Genomic DNA, 18,657 nt, shown 5'->3' on the forward strand with positions numbered 1-18,657 from the left:
GGTTTCGTGAGAAATCGATGGATACTCAACTATAAAGATGACAGATTTGCCCCCAGGCTGATGGAAACATCCTTGAAATTCTTCAAAGAGGAACGTAGAAAGGGTGTTTTTATCATTTAAATGGCTTCATTCGACTTCCAAGCATTTTGCAAACCACCCGAAACATATATGTATTAATTGATTAATGATTATATAAATCAATTAAGATGCAAAGAGCCCCATGTAAGTACGCCAATCTTGAAATGTTAAGGCTGCACCTTTTTTGGGTAAATACAAAGAATGGGTAAATACATTCTTTGATAGGTTCTTGTGGCTTTCTTTGGGCTAGCTTCAAGTGATTTTGGATTAATTTGCGTAGGATCTAGGTATGTGATTGGTATACTTTGAGCATATGAAGGCATATTTTGGTATGTATGTGTAAGTATATAGGTACATTTTCTCATAGTTAAGGGTCGGTTTGGTAGTAGGATACAAATACACTGGGTTAGGAACATGATGCATCCAGGCCACACATTACATGTGCATCAAAGGAGGGCTAGGGTGGAACCCATTCATACACATGGGACATATCAGCTCATGTTGGACATCCAATTGGAGTGGGAAGTCCATTCAAATGGCTCTCTATACCAACCTAGTTGGACTCTAGGGCTCGCTAGTCTAACTGTACACCTTTATATGCTCTACATATAAACTGTAGAGCATCTTATTTTTTGTTTGCATAGTCCATACAGCCCAGCAGTCCATTATTTGCACTTTATTATCTATCTTTGGCATATATTATCTATAGTGTGCTAATCTTGGAGGAATTGATCATGGTAGAGGTATATTATCCATATCTATTCACTCCATCTATTTACTCGCATTTTGGTTCTCTTTTAGTTCAATTCATGAATTTGGTACGAGAATAAGTTCGTTCTTGTGAATTTGTTCTTCACTTTTGATTCTTTTTCCTGCCATCTTCCCCAAATCGCTCCCTAGACTAAGACCTAAGCCTTAAGCCCCTAAGCCCCTAAACCCAAACCCTATTTCCCAATTTGTTAACCATATACTATGAAACCCCACGTTCAAGGTATTCCATAATGGTAACCATAGCCATAACAGCTGTTACGGTTTTTTTTTTTTGAAAAACTGAAAAAAAAAACTTTATTGGCTTCGTAACAGGCCATTTTGAGGCTGTAATGGGCATTGCGGGTCATTTTTTTTTTTCCGTGACAGCTGTTACGGCCATTACAGTCCTGTAGTGTGCAACGATTGCCAATGTTACCGTTACGCAACGGCTGCCAGCATTACCATTACCTAATGACTGCCACTGTTACTGTTACGTAATGATTGTTATGGCCCCGTAATGGCCATTATGTCACACCATGCTATTTTCCCATAACTCTAGTTCCTACAGAATTCCATTCCACCCCAATTCCTTTAAACGTAGCCATGCTTTTGTAAATTCATCGTAATACCACCTTTCGCTACTGGGTGATTGTCCACATGTAACCCCAAACAATCATATACCCTCAGATGGCCTATAAACTTGCCTTCTATTTTACTAATAACCAACCTACAACATTTCCTAAATCAGCCCTCAAACAATGTCTAAAACCGTGTACACCTGTAACTAGTAATTGAGTCCCCACTGACCTTAAACTAGTCCCATGTTGTCACTAGGCTCCTAAACAACACATGCTGTTCCGAGATTTGACTGCCTGTCCTTGTTTCAGCTCCAACTCGCAACCTTAACAATCTTCACTAATCTGTCCACCTTCAACCTATACCCCACCAAAATCTGTCCCCAACCCAACACCAGATTAAGCTTTTAATCTGTTAACGGTTGAACACTTTAACTAGCCTATAATTTCTACACAGCCCTTGATCCCTAATGTCCTAACCAAACCCTCCATGGTTGAACCCTTTACCTAATGTTCTAGCGGTTGAACATTTACCTAGTCTATAATTTCTAAACAGCCCTTGAACATTTACCCTTAACCTGTACTGTCACTCCCGATGACAATAATATCATCAGTATACACGACCAATACAGTGACACCCACCTCAAGTCGTCTTACAAGGAGTGATCAGCTTGATCACGTTTCATCCCACTTATTCAAACACTACTTTATTAAATTTGTTGAACCAAGCCCTTGGAGATTTTTTGAGGCTATAAATTGACTTCTTAATGCGACACACTTTGTTTAAACCCCCGAGCAACAAAGTCGTGTGGTTGCTTCGTATAGACTTCTTTAGTAGGATCCTCTTGAAGAAATGTATTCTTCTCATTAAACTGGTATAAGGACCTCTAAATTTGCGGTAATGTAAACAACAACCTGCATAGAGTTAAGCTTTGTCGCAAGACAAGATATCTTTGAATAGCAACTCCTAGGGTTTGAGAGTACTCTCTAGCAACCAATCAAGCTTTTAACTGATCAACCGAACCATCAGGGTTGTAATTCATTGTATACACCCATTGACACCCAACAATATGTTTTATAGCAAGTAATTCAACTATAGTTGTTTTCATCCATCATGACTTAGAGCTTCCAAGAAAAAAATGAGGAGCATATGCAAACAACAAGGAAAAAGCAAACTTTCAAAAGGAAAGAGATAAACCAACAAATGAAAAATTGTTAGTTCCATCAGTATGGTTTCTAGTATGTACAAGATTGTTTAGATCTATTAGTTTGGTTTCTAGTACGTACAAGATTGTGGCTAAAACTCTTAGTATGAGATTTAAGGCGGTTCTCTCCAAGGTTATTTTCCTTCGCAAAGTGCTTCTATCATAGGTAGGCAGATCATTGATAGTGCGCTGATCGCATATGAATGCATCAATTCCTATCATAGGGAGGGGAGTTAAGGAATTCTTTGTAAATTAGATCTAGAAAAAGATTACGATTTCGTCAACTGATCCTTTCTTTACTATATGTTAGGTTGGAGGTCGTGGATCCACTCATGTATCCTCGACCATATTCTCCGTGCTCGTTAATGGCTCCCCTTTTGGTTTTCTCCAGCCTTCCAGGGTTTTGAGGTGGAGACCTCTCTCTCCCTTTCTGTTTGTGGTTGTATCTGACTCAGCAAGATGTTAGGAAGCGGTCAGTCAACGAGGCTATTTTGAGGCTTCTAAATTAAACATATTCTAGATCGGATCACTCGCAATTTGCTGACAACATGTTGATATTCTGTGAGGCAGAAGACTCTGTGATAGTTTATCTTCGTACCATCATAAGATGCTTTGAGGTAGCTTCTAGCTTAAAGGTTAACTTAGCCAAAAGTGAGATTCTAGGTTTTTTTTTTTTTTTTTGAGAGATAACGCAAATTCATTAAAAAAAGGAGCGAAACTACAAGAGAAAAGAGAACAAAAAGAAACAAAAAAACGGAAAAACAAAGAGAAAGCTACGCCGAGCTGGCGTAAGCCATTAAGCAACAAGGAAAATAAAATCCACTTCCCTTAAGGAGGTGTCATACGTGGCCCATTCGATCACCAAATTGAGTGCTTTGAAAGCAACTTTCTCCGCGGAGGAGTTGTGGAAACATCTATCGTTTCTTTCCAACCAAACTGACCACCAAATGGCAAGGATGGCCATTCTCCAAATCTGCGTTTTTGGCTTCCCTATCCTGGCGCTGTGCCAGGCTTTGAGCAGCAGATCAACTGACCCAGGAAAGCACCATTTAATGTTGAACTTTCTGGTGAATACTGTCCATATGAGGTAGATGAAAGGACAGTGGACTAGAAGATGGTCAATCGATTCTGCTTCCTTCATGCAGCAAAGGCAGATGTTGGGCAACATCATCCCACTTTTTTTTTTTTTCCAGGTTGTCAACAATTAGAATCCTCTTGTTGGCAACCAAGCAAAAACTAAGATTTGGGGGGGGGGGGGGGGGGGGTTGTGGTGTAGAAGGACTTGACTGTGAATAGCGAGGACTTGTCCGATTTCCAAAGACGCATTCCAACAGCTTGGCATAGTCGAAGATCTCCTAGTCTTCGAGATGTCTTCTGCAGCAGATGTCCCAAACCAGCTTTCCTTCTATGAAGGAGAAACAATCAGCCATAGTTATGTTTGAGTTGGAAACCAATCTGTAAATAGTCGGGAACACATCTTTGAGGGGACTGTCACCAACCCAAATATCCTTCCAGAATCTGATCCTGTTGCCCTTACTGAGCTCAAAACCGACCCCTCTGAGAACCTCTTTTTGAAGGTGAGAGATGTTCTTCCAGATTGTTGAAACCTTGTACTTAGACGACGGGTTCGTCCACCAGCTCCCTTGCGATCTTCCATATTTGCACTTGATTATCGAACTTCACAAACTGCCGTCTTCCGATCCTAACCTCCAGATCCATTTCCCGAGTATAGCCCTATTCATGCGCCTGAGATCCTTGATGCCTGCTCCACCCTCTTGAAAATGCTTGCAAACTTGCTTCTAGTTCATGAGATGAAATCTCTTGGAGTTCTCTTTGCCGTGCCATAGGAAATCACGTCTCTGCTTGTCGATGGCTAACAGAACTGAGCTTGGACATTTAAAGAGAGACATGAAATATATCGACAGATTTGAAAGGGCGGATTTTATGAGAGTCAGACGGCCACCAAGTGAGAGGAAATGGCATTGCCAGTTGGCAAGAGATTTTTCGAATCTAAGGATCACCTTATTCCAAGCCGATTTAGGAGGCGCACCTAACCCCAGCGGCAGCCCCACATAAGATGTTGGGAAGGAGTTTGCGCAGCACCCGAACCGGGCAGCGAAGGCCTGGATTTCTTCTTCGACCAGGTTCACCCCGAACATCTTGGACTTAGCCATATTAATTCTCAGACCCGAGACTACCTTGAAGCAGCGGATGGCCGTGCGGAGGTTGTCCATTTTACTGGGAGAGGCCTCAGAGAAGATGAGGATGTCATCAGCAAACTGAACGTGCGAAATCTGATCAGGCTTTCCTTCAACGTTGATGCCAGAAAGGATGCCTTCTGCCTGCCCTTTGTGAAGCATCCTAGAGAGAGCCTCGACAACAATAAGAAAAAGAAATGGAGATAGAGGATCCCCCTGCCTGATACCCCTGTGGCTCTTAAAGAAGCCTTTCGGCGAGCCATTGAGAAGAATAGAGAAGAGGGGAGAGCGAACGCATTCAGCGATCCGCCTACACCATCTATCGCCGAAACCCATCCGCTTTAGCATGCAAAGAAGAAACTCCCAGTCGACGTGATTGTACACTTTCTCGACATCCAAACTACAGAATATGCTTTTCGAGCCAGATTGAGCAGAAGAGTGAAGACATTCATTAGCTATCAAAGCACAGTTGATGATCTGTCTGCCTAGGATGAACGCGCATTAGTTAGGGGAGATCACTGACCCGATCACATTCTTAAGGCGGGAAGCTAAAACCTTCGCCAGAATTTTGTAAGGGCTTCCGATCAGACTAATGGGACGAAAGTTGCTGAAAGTAGCTGCACTCGCGACCTTGGGGAGAAGAGCAATGAAAGAGGACCCAATGTCTTTGGATATCTTGCTTCTCGCGTGGAACTCAGCCAAGAACTTCATCATGTCTTCTTTAATGTCTCCCAGAAATGCTGAAAGAAGCGAATCGGGAAGCCATCGGGACCGGGAGCCTTGTCCCCTTGGAGCGAGTCGATAGCAGCTTTGACTTCGACTTCGGAGAAGGGCAATTCTGGATATCGTGCCTCAGCAGGGGATAGCGTGTGCACCTGAAGATTGTCAAGGCGAGGTCTGGCCCACGACCCACCATTTAGGAGGGCACTAAAATAGGAAATTGCCTCTGATTCGATTGAAGATTGGTCTTCAATGCGGGATCCATCGATGACAATGCTGGTAATCTTGTTTGCGCTGGTGGGCAGGTAGGCTAAACTGTGGAAGAATTTCAAGTTTTTATCACCTTCTTTGATCGATTTCGCGCGAAACTTTTGCCTCTAGGAGATTTTGTTTTCGCAAACTCTAGCTGATAGACTCTGAATGAGCTGAATTCTTCTAGCAAGGCATTCTAGAGACATCGGGGACTCTTCGGCATTCAAATCGATCTCTTTAATTTTTGATAGAATTGCTTCCGTTTCTCCTTCTCTGGCATTCCATACGGATTGCTTCCACTGTCTTAGATTAACTTTGAGAGCCCTGAGTTTTGAACTGAGCGAGTGACTTGCGAATCCTTTATTCTGGAAACCTTTCCACCAGTCGGAGACCATGCCGTGGAAACCCGGGATTTCAAGCCAGGAAATATCGAACTTGAACGGTTTAGGACCCCAATTGAGTTCCTCGCCAAAGAGGAGAATCGGCCAATGGTCGGAAGTTGTACGTAAGAGAACGCTCTGGGAGGTAGGAGGAAAGAGATCCATCCACTCGGGAGAGCAGGAAGTGGTCCAGCCTCGAAAGAGAGGGATTAAGGCGACCATTGGACCAAGTAAACCTAGCCCCAAGCAGGGGAATGTCCATGAGATCGTTGTCGTCGATCCACCCAGAAAAAGCTTTCATCGCCGGGGAGACTCTAGGTCCAGGGGATTTTTCGTCTGCAAATCTGACAGTGTTGAAGTCTCTAGCAAAACAACAGGGGCCAAAGAATCTCTGTTTTGAAGACGACAGCTCAACCCAAAAATTATATCTTTCAGCTTCTGCCATGGGCCCATAAACAGAACAAACGAGGATGGAGGATCCCAAAGACCTGTCTTTCAGGACCACAGATAAAGAATACCTCCCTGACCAATTCTGCTGGCGATCCCAACGTGCAATGCTCCATGCAATCAGAATGCCCCCCGAAGAACCGACTGCATCAAGAGAGACCCATTTAGCGTCCTTCTCCTTCCAAATGGAGCACATCAAACGGTCGTCGAAAGTCTACACCTTACTCTCCTGAAGGCAGATGATCTGGGGTTTGCATCTCCTGCAGGAGTCCGTGATGAGTTGCCTCTTCTGCTTTGAACCCACGCCCCTAACGTTCCATGATAGGATCTTCATGGGACAACAGACTTGCCTCGGGTAGATTGACGCCCTGCTTCAAGGATCATGGAAACCGAAGATCCCGAGAACGATTCAAGCCTCTGAAGTTCTCTGGAGTTGCACGATCTTGAACGCTGCTTTCTAGGGGGTCTGATGGCTAGATGGGTCTTCCTCGAGACTCCATGCAGTGGAATAAGGCGATGAAGTCCTCTGGACAATCACCAAAAGACAGTCCTAGCAACCTGCCCACACAACCCACCGCGTCCCTTATCCATTTCTTCTCGTGGATAGAATCAACTAGCTCAGCCCTGCTTGCTTCGTCGAGCATCTTCGAGTCTGTTGCTTCTTCTGGAACTCCTGATGAATCGTCTCTGATCTGGAGAGGTTCTACCACGATTACTTCTACTCCTGGGTCGTCTTGAAAGAGAGTAAGGAGTTATGGTCAGACCAATCAGAAATGACCGAGGGATGGGGCGACGTTTGGGTAGGGGAAAGGGATTGGGTTTCCGAGTAGGCTTTGCTTGCTGAGCTCCCCTCTGGGTCGAAAGGGACCAGGAGCTTGACCATATGGGGAGGGGACTGTCGTTGGGTGTTGGCATAGAGAGTCGGGCGGGAGGAGACGGAAGGTGAGCGGCACTGATGATGATGGTGGGGAGTTGGACCATCACGACGGAGAGTCGAGGCAAGGGAGATGTTCAGATTGAGAGGGGGAGTGGGGGGGATTTCAGATCGGACACGAATCGGCGTGCTGGGAGATCCAGTCGCATTTGGCAATAGTTAGGGTCCACCCTGGAATTAGGCTTGGGGCCCTCCTTGGGATGGGTAAGGGAATCCAACGATGCTCCTGCCATTTGGGTAGGATCGGGTTCTAGCTCAGAGGGATCGGACGGAGGAAAGTCGGCTAAAATGCCATTTGGGGCCCGCACGCTCGATTGACCTGCCTTGGGCAACGGCTCGGGAAAGAGCCGACTGCTATCTATATCTGCATGACCCGAGAAATCGACGCGTGGCTGACATGCGAGGGCAGAAGTCGAGACGGCTGGCCTCTTGGGAAATGATATGAGACGTGTTTCCTTCTCTTCCTGCCAGCGCTCACGAGCTGCGGCTCGAGAAGACGCTGTAGCGATCGAGGCAACTCCACGTGGCCCGCTCTCCTCCGCAGGATGCGATATATTCTCCGGATTCGGGACATCGGCTGTTTCAGTTGGGCCGCGTGTCGAGAGACAGTAAGGAGTCTCGAGAGTCGTACCGCATAAATTGAGGGATTGGCCACATATTGCCTGGATGGTGGATGACGTGGCGAGCGTAGTGAGTGAGTCTGCCTGGGGAAGGGGGAAAGAGTTCCGTGGTCCACGGTAGCACTGAGTTCGTGCACCGACTTCTAACGGCGGACCTGGATTTGTCGTTGCCGGAGCTTCCTGCGATCGCCATAGATCGCCCCCATCTCGGAGCTGCGTTGTCAGGGACTTCCGCGTGCAGAGGCAGAGGGATGATTCTGTTGTCTGCCAGCACCGAAATCTGTTGGGGCAAGATCTTCAATTTCTGTTTTCTGATTCTTATCCTCAATATAACCATTTCTTCTCCGCTGCTGGTCTTCGGGTTGATATCTATGAAGGAGGCAAGTAAAGACGCCACCGATATAAAGAACTCTTCCGTCTAGAGCTCAAGAGGTATCCCCCAGACAAGAACCCATACGTCTTCCGTCCCAAACAGGGAGAACTCGTCCCAACGCAATACTCTGGAGATCGGTCCGTCCTTGAAAACCGACCTGACAATAATCAGAATGTCAAGATTCACTCCCTGGTTTCCTTTGATCCATAGCTCGTTGAATCCTATGGGCTTGATAGAGTACATATTGGACTGGATTCTGCTGCATTCATCGATCCAGTATTTGGCCTGGGAGATGGTTGTTCCTTCTTTGGTGATCAAAACGATAGTCTTTCAACTCATTCTTCGATTTGAGCAGCGTTTCGTGCTCAATGGAGATCGTGAATGACGAATCTGGAGAGGTGGAAACTTTGGAACCGACTATTTGCTCTTTTCTGGACCGATCCTTCTTCTTTCTAGATCTGCTCTGCTTTGTCGGAACTTGTGGGAGAAGGACATCTCTGAACAACTGGGCCTCTGACCGTGTCGAAGGCTCTACATCTGTAGGAGGTGGAGGGATAGTTTTCTTCTGCTTCTCCGGTTGGTTCGCCGTGGTAGTCGATTTAGGATGGACAGGAGTGCGATCCGGGCCATATTTCGCCCTCTGTACCAACATCTTTTTGCCCCAAAAACTTACTCCGTTTAGCATTTGGATCGTTGCATAAAGATCTTCTTCGGAGCTCATTCTGATCAGAGCGAAGCCTCTGAGTAGCCCAGTGTTTCGATCTCTTGGCATTACTACGTCCATGACCAGCCCTGCTCGGCCAAAAACATGGGATATGTTGATCGGAAGCCATCCCTTCGGGTAGCCTCTTACGTAGAGGGTGGGATAAGACTCTTTAGGATCTGGTATGCCTTCGTCCACTGACCTTTTCTTTGCCCTTTTTACCTACGACCTCTATCCACGAGAACGGTTCCGTGTGGCTAGTTGCTTTCATAGATGTTTCCGGTTGCATTTTCGTTTGGACGCTGGTCATCGCCTTCATCGCTGGTCATCGCTTGATGGAGGAGAAGAGAGAAGATGGTGTGGAGATAGATGGAGACCTCGCACCTTTGTTGATGAAGACTAGCCTCGCACCAATCTCCCTTCCAAATCACATGGAAGTATCTTCAAATCACACGAAGATGGAACAAGAAAGTAAAAGCTTTTCTCTTCTCTTGAAGAAGAAAATGGGATTCTAGGGGTTAATCTTCACTACCATATTTTGATGTCAAGTTGGGAGTTTTCCTTCTACCTATTTGGGGTTGCCTCTTTTGCATAGGTAGACCGGCCAATCATATGTGGGATTTTGTCATTGAGCGGATGTAAAGGAAGTTGTTGCTGTGGAAGAGCAAGGGTGCATGCATTTGGAGTTTGCAACAATTCAACACTCCTTGGAAAATGGGTTTGGAGATTTGGAAAGGAGGAGGGTAACTGGTGGAGGTAATTAGTGGCTGTGAAATATGGCCTAGAGGATAGAGTTGGTGGATGAAGGATTCTTCTCGTTATTGCGACTCCTGTATTTGGAAGGACATTGCTCGTTTAACCTAAAGCGTCTTCTCGGGTATGAAGTTTGATATTGGTGATGGTTCAAGGGTTAGATTTTAGGAAGATTGCTTAGTGTGGAATTCCCTGCTTCGGCTCGCCTTTGTCCTAACCCTCATATCACAGTGGCTTATTGTTTTTCTATTGACGAGATTGGGGTAGCTAGGTGCCTCCATGTCGCTGCAACCTGATTGATGTGATCTTGAAGAGCTCATCCTCCTCTCGCGCCTACAGAGCTTTGTGCCTTCCACGGGTTCCTTCAATTCTCAGGTGTGGCGTTCTGACAAGTTTGGGCTCTTCTTGGTTAAATTTGTTTACTGTCAGTTGACTCGGCTCGGTCCTTTAGTTGCTGCCTCTCATACACATGGTTTGGTCGAACGAGGCCCCTTCGAAAGTGGTTGCCTTTGCTTGGTTTGTGTGGTTGCTTGTGCTTGGCTCATGGGGAGAAATTGCATCCTCACCATTGATAATTTGTAGAAGAGGGGCTTGATTCTTCCGAATGTTTGTATCTTTTGTGTTGGGGATGAGGAATCAGTGTATCATGTTTTTATCCACTGTCCCTTTGTATCCAACATTTGGAGTGAGGTGCGTGCATATGGAGTTTGCAAACAATCAATTCAGCACTCCTTGGAAAATGGGTTTGGAGACTTGGAAAGGAGGGTAACTGGTGGAGGTAATTGGTGGTTGGGAAATATGGCCTAGAGGATAGAGGTTGGTGGATGAAGGATTCTTCTCTTTATTGCGACTCCTGTATTTGGAAGGACATTGCTCATTTAACCTAAAGCGTCTTCTCTGGTATGAAGTTTGATGTTGGTGATGGTTCAAGGGTTAGATTTTAGGAGGATTGTTGGTGTGGCGATGCTTTGCTTAGCGTGGAATTCCCTGCTTCGGCTCGCCTTTGTCCTAACCCTCATATCACAGTGGTTGATTGTTTTTTTGTTGACGAGATTGGGGGAGCTAGGTGCCTCCATGTCGCTGCAACCTGATTGATTGTGATCTTGAAGAGCTCATCCTCCTCTTACGCCTACAAAGCTTTGTGCCTTCCACTGGTTCCTTCAATTCTCAGGTGTGGTGATTTGACAAGTTTGGGCTCTTCTCGGTTAAATCTTTTTATTGTCAATTGACTCGGCCCGATCCTTTAGTTGCTACCTCTCATACACGTTTGGTTTGGTCGAACGGGGCCCCTTCGAAAGTGGGTTGCCTTTGCTTGGCTCATTTGGAGAAACTGCATCCTCGCCATTGAGAATTTGTAGAAGAGGGGCTTGATTCTTCCGAATGTTTGTATATTTTGTGTTGGGGATGAGGAATCAATGTATCATGTTTTCATCCACTGTCCCTTCGTATCCAACATTTGGAGTGAGGTGCTTGCTGGCTTCGACATGCTCTAGGTAATGCCCTCTTCGATTGAAATCCTCTTCTATTCTTGGCATACGGTTGGAATTAGGAGGAGGAAATACTCTCTTTGGAAGCTTGCTTTGCTTGCAGTTCTTTCGGTTGGAAAGAATGAAATAGCCATTGCTTTCGTAATTGTTCATAATCGATTTGTGGGGTTGTTTCTAGGATTCATTTGCATATAAGAGATTGGGACCTAGCTAGGGACCCGCTGCAATTTTTCTTTTTGTTTCCCTCTCTTGTTGCGTTTTCTTGTTTCTTTTGTGCCCTTACGGCTTTTAATAAATTCAGTATCTTTCAGGAAAAAAAAAAACTCACATTTTCAAAGGGAAGGAGAAAAACCAACAAAGGAAAAAAAATTGAGAAATAGGATGTTGAGTGCGAGAACATATACCTTTGCGAAGAGCAATTGGTAAATCACCTTTATTAGACACCAAAGACGAAGATTTAGGAGGACGATGATCTTTTGTTGAAGTGGGAGAATTAGTGGGAGGTCCGATGGTATGAACTTTCTTATCGCGCTTGGAACATCTGGAGTGGACCTACAAAGGTAGAGCTAAACATTGCATGAGAGATTGGATTATAGCATTTTATCCTCATTGGGTATGTGAGTATCCAAGGAAGATAAACTTGATGGTCTTTGATTTAAACTCATTTTTTTTTTTTTTTGAAAGATAACTGATTATATTAAGGAAAAGAACTATAACAAAGCTAGAATCTGCTGAGAAAGCAGAAGCTAACTAGGCCCCTAAGAGAAGAAAATCTGCATCTTTAAGTACATCTATATGGGAGGCCCATTCAATGATTAGACATTTGGCTTTGGAAGCAACTATATCTGGAGACTTTGATTCGTTTCTAAAGCATCGGCTGTTCCTTTCTGTCCACACGGACGACCATGTGGCAAGGATCACCATTCGCCACAGCCTGGTTTTCAGCTTGCCTATTCTGATGTCGTGCCAGTCTTTCAGCAGGAGATCCACATCTCTTGGGAAGCACTAGCTGACCTTAAAACAAGAGAGGAGGTTTACCCATATAGTCGTGACGCGGGCAGTGGATGAACAGGTGCTCGACTATTTCTTCAGCTTTCAAACAGCAGATGCAAGCATTAGTTAGTCATCCCTTTTTTTTCTAAGGTTGTCCATTGAGAATTTTCCTGTTTCTAGCCAGCCAACCAAAAACCCGCAGCTTCGGTGGGACAGGATACTTCCATATGAAGTGGGGTCCGTGCGTGGCAGCATTGCCGGGGTTATGGAGGAGGCACTTGTATAGCGATCTGGCTGAGAACTTGGAGGAACTGTCTGGTTTGCAAATGAGTTTGTCCCGACTCGTCTGATTTGGGATTGCCTTCTGAATGAAGTCAAGTAACTTCACAAACTCCTCTATTTCCCAATCCTCCAAATTGCTCCGGTATTGTATATTCTAAACAATTTTGTCAGCTACAATTGAGTAACACTCAGTGATGGAGCTTTCTTCACGGCCAACCAAAACATGTTGGGGAACCTTTCTTTCAAAGGGATGTCTCCCAGCCAAGTATCTGTCCAGAAGTAGATACTATCCCCCTTGCCTACCTCGAAGCTTATCCTTTGAAGGACCTCATTTTTCATTCGAAGGATACCCTTCTAAATGGCAGAAGCCCTATACGAGGAAGAATCTTTTGTCCACCATCCTCCATCCGAGCTGCCGTACTTGCATTTGATTATTTTGTTCCACAGCCTGTCTCTTTCTGTGCCAAGCCTCCAAATCCATTTCCCCAGGAGGATGCAGTCCATCATTTTTAAATCCTTTATACCAGCTCCACCTTCTTTAATTTGCTTGCAGACCTACTTCCATTCCATAAGATGGAAACTCTTCTTTTCCTTCTTGCCGCACCAGAGGAAGTTGCACCTGAGTCCATCAATAGAGTTTAACACTGCAACCAGGCACCGGAACAAGGACATGAAGAATGTGGGCAGATTGGATAAGGCTGCCTTAATAAGAGTAAGCCGCCCTCCTATAGAAAGATACCGACGTTTCCACGCTGCAAGATGGTTCTGAAATCAGTGGATGACCTTGTCCTAGTGGTGCTTTTTGGGCAGGCCGATACACAGAGGGAGGCCGTCCTATGTAGTCGGGAAAGACGCTGAGGAGCAGTCGATTAGACCTGCTAGATCACTGACTTCTTGACCGTCCATATTTACCCCATATATTTTGGACTTGAGCATATTCACCTTAAGGCCAGCGACTGCTTCAAAGCATCTGATAGAAGTCCGCAAATTATTCACCATGTCTGTACTCGCTTCTGAAAATATAAGAATGTCGTCCGTGTACTGCGAAATCGGATCTGACATCCCTTTCACCTGAACGCCCCTGAGAATGCCTTCAGCTTGGCCTTTGTGGAGCATCCTGGATACGGCCTCGCCAACAATAAGGAATAGAAATGGGGATAGAGGATCGCCTTGCCTAAGGCCTCGAGAGCTTTTGAAGAAGCCTTTTAGATACCCATTTAGGAGGATGGAGAAGTGCGTCGATCCGATGCATTCGCCTATCCAATTCCTCCAAGTTTCTCCGAAACTCATACGCTTCAACATGTATAATAGGAAGTCCCATTCGATGTGATCGTAAGCCTTCTCAATGTCCAGACTACAGAATATGTTTTTCTGCTTGGATCGATGGCTGGAATCAAGACATTCATTTGTGATGAGAGCGCAGTTGACTATTTGTCTGCTCGGGATGAAAGCACACTGATTAGGAGCGATAATTGACCCAATCACCTTTTGCAGACGAGTAGCAAGGACCTTGGCCAGAATTTTATATGGGCTTCCGGTAAGGCTGATTGGTCTGAATTCGTTGAACGCTGACGCTCTTGAGAATTTGGGGATTAGAGCAATGAAAGTCACCCTAATATTGTTTGATAACCTCTCTCTGACATGAAATTCATTGATGAATGCCATGACATCTTCCTGAATAAGTTCCCAGAAGAATTTGAAGAACTGAATTGGGTAGCCATCAGGGCCAGGGGCTTTGTCCCCGCCTAAAGCACTCACAGCCTTCTTGACTTCTTCCAAGGAGAAAGGGGCTTCCAGATAGGCAACATCGGCTTCGCTGATATGTTGAAAAGGCAGGTTGTCTAGACGGGGTCTAATCCAACAAGAAGCCCTTCAAAGTAGGATATAGCTTTGCGAGTGATGGAATCCCTGTCATCAATCCGAATGTTGTTGACTTCAATGCTGCTAATTCTGTTGGCCCTGACGTGCATGCTGGCTATGCTGTGGAAGTACTTCGTGTTCTTGTTCCCTTCCTTGATCCATTTAGATCGAGCTTTTTGTCTCCACGAGATTTCGCTTTCTAGAACTTTAGCTGAGAGGGATTGGATGAGCTGGATTCTCTTCGATAGGATCTCTTTCGTCATCGGACTGTCTTCGGCACGCACGCCAATTGTTTGGAGATCAGCTAAGATCGAGTCCATCTCCGCTTCTCTGTTACAACGTTCCATCTGATTCCACTGCTTGAGCTTCCCTTTCAAGAGTCTGAGCTTGTAGCACAATCTGTTGCCTGCAAATCCATAAGTCTGAAACTCCCTCCACCAGTCAGACACCATCTTCCTAAAGCCTGCAATATGTGGCTAAGAGATGTCAAATCTAAAAGGCTTAGGCCCCCAGTCTACCTCCTCAGTAGATAGGAGCAGGGGCCAATGGTCAGAGGTAGTCCTGGGGAGGATGGATTGAGAAGAGGAAGGGAAAATTTCTAGCCATTCGAGGGATGGAACGAATCTATCCAATTAAAAAAGGATCGGGGAGAGCCTCCTGTTAGTCCAGGTATATCTGGACCCGATCAGATGAAGATCTACCAGAACATTGTCGTCAATCCAATCGGAGAAGGCTCTCATTTCGGACTTAACTTTGTGCCCATTCAACTTCTCTTCAGCGAATCTGGTGGTGTTGAAGTCCCCCGCAAAGCAAACTGGACCATCGAAGCTTAGCACCGCATTTTGCGCCACCCATCGAGCATCAGGTGCCTTCCACAACATCTTTAGTAGGCAGTCATCAAAGTTTTGCACTTTGGTTTCCTGAAGACAAATGATCTAGGGGTTGCATCTACCACAAGAATTCTTGATAAGTCTTTTCTTTTGCTTAGACCCAATGCCCCGCACGTTCCAAGAGACGATCTTCATGTAGGAGCAGAACTACCCCGAGATCCCTTTCTTTCTTCTTCGGCAATAATGCTGACGTTCCCTCCTGAACTCATTGCAAGCCGTTGAAGTTCCCTGTTACTGCCCGATCTTGGAGCCCGTTTCAGAGGGGATCTCATGGGACCAATCCACTTTTTCTTGTGAATAGTGTCTACTAAGGTTGCTCTCTGATCTTCATCGAATAGCTTGCTGTCGAGAGTTCCGGACACAACAGAGCTCCCAACTCTGGTTTGAAGAGGTTCAACTATGATGACCTCTTCACTTGATGCATCTTGGAATAGGGAGAGAAGATTTAAATCTGATCTGACATAGGACGAGGAGAGTTGGTCAGACTGGATGGTCAGTGTGGATCTCGGGGACTCCAGATGCGAGGATAGATGGCAGTAAAAGAGCTGGTACACAGTTGTCGAAGCGGCAAGATTGTGCCAAATCTCTGCCGTCGTTCTTCAGATTAAGTACAAGTGTAAGGTTCAAATCAAGTGTTGTAATTTTTGAGATTGCCGGTCACTGAGGTTTGGGGCCTGAACCTGACATCTCGGGCGGCTCAATACCCAAATCAGCCACTGCCATCGGATCGAGTTCCAGACCCGACTTCTAACATGGTTCGGGCCTGAGGATCGGCTGACAACAAAGACCCGAACTGCCACGCATCGCATTATCGGGGTTGACACGTGTCTCTTGAGTTGGGTGACGCTGGCGTTCTGTGAGAACCGAGGTAAGCTCTTCAGAGGGAGCGCAACGTGTTGCCCTCTCCTTCAACAGTTGGACGGGGTCACCATTTTGAGGACGGAGGTCTGCTGAGGGGCCACCACGTGGTTCTCTCGAGCCCAACGCACTGATGAGGTCACTATATCGAGGACAGAGATCTGCTAAGGGGCCACCACGTGGCTCTCTCAGACCCAACACACTGACACTGCTATGATGGACGCCAGCTACCTCGCTGACGAAAAGGTTTGGTGCTCTGCAGGTGTATCGACCGCCTGCATCTTCATGCTCCCTACATTCCTCACTATGCATTGTCGACGACTGTGGACGGCTGCTTCCTGTTCTTCTTCTTCTTCTTCTTCCTCTCTCTCTCTCACTCTCTCTCTCTCTCTCAATCTCTTCTCTTCCCCTTTCCCTCTTTTTTTCTTTTCTCTTCCTTCCCTCTTTTTTTCTTTTCGTTTCCCTCTCTGCCCTTTTTTTTTTTTTTAATACTGATGTAGGAACGTGTCACGCAAAGACGAGCGCTGACACTCCTCGAGCTCCGAGTTGTACGAACGGTTAAAAGGAGATCAAAGTTATATGGGCTCCACAGTGATGTATTTATTACATCTACACCGTTCGTCTATTTTCAGAGATCATTTTAGATCACCGCCCAAAAAATGACTTATATCCAGAGATCATCTGGACCACACCAAAAATAGCAACAAAGATAATGATTTTCACGTTAAATAATTCGTACGCGCACGGTAACGTTTATTTTCCATCCAATGTGATCAGACCCGAGTGGGCCCACTATGATGTATATTTTCTATCCATATCGTCCATCCATTTTGCCACATCATTTTATGTTAGGATTCAAAAAATTAGTAATATTCAAATCTTAGGTGGACCACACCATAGGAAAAAATGGTTATAGAATGCTCACTATTAAAATTTTCTTAAAGTCCACTGTAACGTTTATTTTCAATCTAACTTATTAAGTGGGTCACATTGACGTGGATAAAGGGAAAACACACATGTCAGCTTGATCTAAAACTTTTCTAGCCCTCAATAAATTTTTAACGGTGAACATTTAATTATTGTTGTTTTTTATGGTGCAATCCACCTGAGCTTTGGATGTGCCTCATTTTTGGGCTCATGCCTTAAAATTATTTGGCAAAATGAATGGACGTTATGGATATAACACATTCATCACGGGTGGGGCCCAAAAAACTTTGACACGTGTTGCACTTTACATCTGAGTCCCTCCTAATTCAAGCCTTAAAAAATTGTACACGAGACATATATTAACTTAAAATTTGACAATTAAATTATGGACTGCAATTGCTAACTCACAATGCCAAAATCAAATTACTTAAATAGTTTTAATTATTAATTTGTGAGTTTTTATTTTTTAAAATAGGGCCTTTTGATTTGATTTTATTTTTTTATGATTCACTATCCAATAAATGTCCACCAATTTATAAGTGGGATAATGACAATAAATGACATGAATTTGAGGCTGATTTGGAGAATAGATTGGTCCTCCAAGTCAGCCCCAAATTGGTAACGCCATCTACCTGAATTTAATTTCATTTTTTTTAAAAGAACTATAGGGAGAAATAATATCAAGTTGTTAAGTATATAAATTACATATTTAAAAAAAAATTAAATATATGAATTTTGTAGTCAAATTCAAGTTACCTGGTTAAAAAATTAATCAGACAGTTCGATACAACTTCTCACCAAATAGTGGACCGTTACACCACCATAAACATGTTCCAATTTATAAATGAATGCATATTTGGAATGCTTAGAATATTCCGGATTTAATCAATATCTTTTCATATTTTTTTGGCAAAAAAAAAATAATTTGCGCCGTTACGGGCCGTTACGCCCCCGTATCCGTATAGGTTTCGGAGGGCACCGTTACGCCAACCGATACCGATACGGGACACCTTGAACTGGACCATCGAAGCTTAGTTTGACAGCAGTAAGCTCGTTCCAGAAGTCTTTCCTTTCTGCCTTGTTGGTGGGACCGTAGACCGAACATATGAGGAAAGAGGAGGCCGTAGAATTGTATTTGAGAATTGTTGCAACCGAGAAAGTCCCAACCCAACTCTTCTGACATGTTCATTGTGTGGATCTCCAAGCTAGGAGAATGCCCCCTGAGCTGCCCACCGCATTTTGCGCCACCCATCGAGCATCAGGTGCCTTCCACAACATCTTTAGTAGGCAGTCATCAAAGTTTTGCACTTTGGTTTCCTGAAGACATGATCTGGGGGTTGCATCTACCACAAGAATTCTTGATAAGTCTTTT

General features: G+C 44.8%; 1 protein-coding gene across 1 annotated transcript in view; it reads left to right on the top strand.

Annotated features, from left to right (window-relative positions):
• The window catches only part of LOC131217098 (eukaryotic translation initiation factor 4E-1-like), a 31,136-nt gene that overhangs the window by 5,748 nt on the left and 6,731 nt on the right, over positions 1 to 18,657 (top strand). The gene's annotated exons all lie outside the window — the stretch shown is intronic.

The sequence above is a fragment of the Magnolia sinica genome, chromosome 10, assembly GCF_029962835.1.
Source record: "Magnolia sinica isolate HGM2019 chromosome 10, MsV1, whole genome shotgun sequence".
NCBI classification, from domain to species: Eukaryota; Viridiplantae; Streptophyta; class Magnoliopsida; order Magnoliales; family Magnoliaceae; genus Magnolia; species Magnolia sinica.